General features: G+C 42.5%; 1 pseudogene; it reads left to right on the forward strand.

Moving 5' to 3' along the window:
* LOC142912684 (28S ribosomal RNA) overlaps positions 1 to 2,500 on the forward strand; it is a 10,590-nt pseudogene that overhangs the window by 4,873 nt on the left and 3,217 nt on the right.

Consider the following 2,500-nt stretch of genomic DNA (forward strand, 5'->3'; position numbering starts at 1 on the left):
CCTTATGAGACACGCTAAGAAATTGCACAGGCCGTTGGCTGTCATGTTTATCGACATAGCGAAAGCTTTTGACTCGGTTTCGCATGCTCATATTTTATGGGTGTTAAGGCACAAGAAAGTAGATGAACACGTGGTGGGCATCATCCAGAACGCCTACGATCGGTGTACGACCTCGTTCAAAAGCAATGGTGAGTCGACTCGAGAAATTAGCATACGTGTTGGTGTCAAACAGGGTGACCCCATGTCACCCCTGCTCTTCAATCTTGCCATGGACCCTTTGATATGCACCCTAGAGTCACACGGAGTTGGGTACTCCATTGATACCGACCACGTGACAGCTCTTGCGTTTGCTGATGATTTGGTGTTGGTGAGCGAATCTTGGGTTGGTATGGCCGCCAATCTAGCGATCTTGGAATCATTTTGTGGGCTATCGGGATTGGAGGTTCAGGCCAGAAAGTGCCAGGGCTTCATGATAAGCCCAACCAAAGATTCATATACGGTGAACAACTGCGACCCATGGACTATCAAAAATAAAGATGTCCATATGATCCAACCTGATGAATCAACGAAATACCTTGGTCTGAAAATTGGCCCTTGGACTGGCACTATACAGCCTGATCTACATTGTCAGCTAAAGACATGGATCTCGAAAATCGATGAGGCGCCTCTGAAGCCAACTCAGAAGGTTGAACTACTCAATGCCTATGCCCTACCCAGATTGTTATATCCTGCAGACCACTCGGACTGCAAGCAATCAACTCTCCGTGGGTTGGACCAAGAGATTAGAAAGGCGGTAAAAGGATGGCTCCACCTTCCCGCTTCAACTTGTGATGGACTGTTATATGCCAGAGCCCGAGACGGAGGCCTTGCCATCTTGAAACTGGAAAAAACAATCCCTTCGGTTCAAGTTAGAAGGCTGCAACGTATAGCAAACTCGTCCGATGCTATCACCCGTAATATTGTGTCCTCGCAGGGTATGGAGGAAGAATACCGTAATTTGTGGGTACGAGCAGGGGGTGACAGTGATGCAATCCCAACATTCGTTCTCAGGGACTCGGTGTCAAAAGAACCTGTATATCCGAGACCCTGCGATTGGAGGGAGCATGAATTTCAGAGATGGTGCGAAAAGCCGGTTCAAGGAAGGGGCATTGTAAACTTTGCGCATGATAGAATCAGTAATGCTTGGTTGAGGCCATGGTGCGGCTTTAAACAATGCTTCTTTATCGCAGCACTACAACTAAGGGCAAATATTTACCCAACAAGAGAAAGCTTGAACAGAGGCAGAGATGGGGCCTTACGTTCCTGCAGGAAATGCTCTGCCAGACTCGAGTCCCTTTCGCACATTCTCGGTCAATGTCCTGCAGTACAGAAAGCAAGAATTGCGCGACATAACAAGATCAGTAACATTCTGGCAGACGAAGCGGCTAGATTGGGCTGGTCTGTATACAAAGAGCCACGGTTCATATCCGAGACGGGAGAGATGAGAAAGCCTGACCTCGTGTTTGCAAAAGATGAGGAGGCGGTTGTGATCGATGTCACCGTCCGTTTTGAGCTTTCAAAGAATACCTTGTCAGATGCTGCCTCGCACAAAGTTTCGTACTATACCCCTCTTGGTGATCAAGTCAAAGTGCTGACGAAGGCTAGCAAGGTCACATTCTTTGGATTCCCGGTTGGGGCAAGAGGAAAGTGGCCCCTTGAGAATAACGAGGTACTTACCTCCCTGGGCCTGACCAAACCCAGAACGACATCACTGGCCAAGATGATTTCCCGCAGAACGCTGCTTTTCTCTCTTGATATTCTGAGAATGTTCTGTGGAAATTATGCGGTCTATGAACAGTCATAGACAACCTCCGAAACAAATAATAGTTTTGTTTTAAGATGTCATTTGTTTTAGATTGATTTTGTTATTTTCGAAGGTGAAGTCGGTTTTTATTTCATTTTACTATTTTCCACAATTTAGATTGTTATTTTCCAAGACGAAGTCTTGGTTCTTTTTTTATTGTTAGTTTTTTTTTTTTAACACGTCGTATTTGTTACTTTAGAGCTTAGAGGGGACTTTATTTTCGCCTTACTATTTTCTGCCTACAAAGAAGATTAAAAATAAGCTTTTTTCAAGATGGTTTTGTTATTTTCCAAGGTGAAGTCTTGGTATTCTTATTTTACTATTTTCCATAAAGAAGACCTTTCTTTTAGATTTTGTTATTTTCCAAGACGAAGACTTGGTATTTTTATTATATTGCTATTTTTTACACGAAGCTTATTCAAGAGCACTTATATAGATTAGACTTTGTTATTTTAATTCTTTATTTTTGGACTACATCAGTTCGAGAGTCCTGTAACTTACTATTTTCTGCCTACAAAGAAGATTAGAAATAAGCTTTATTTAAGATGTTTTAGATTAGATTTTGTTATTTTCCAAGGTGAAGTCTTGGTTTTTTTTTATTTTACTATTTTCCACAAAGAAGACTTTTCTTTTCTTTTAGATTTTGTTATTTTCCAA

Source organism: Petromyzon marinus, unplaced genomic scaffold (assembly GCF_048934315.1).
Source record: "Petromyzon marinus isolate PM22_M1 ecotype Great Lakes invasive population unplaced genomic scaffold, UKy_Petmar_22M1.pri1.0 PM_G_Scaffold_21, whole genome shotgun sequence".
NCBI lineage: Eukaryota > Metazoa > Chordata > Hyperoartia > Petromyzontiformes > Petromyzontidae > Petromyzon > Petromyzon marinus.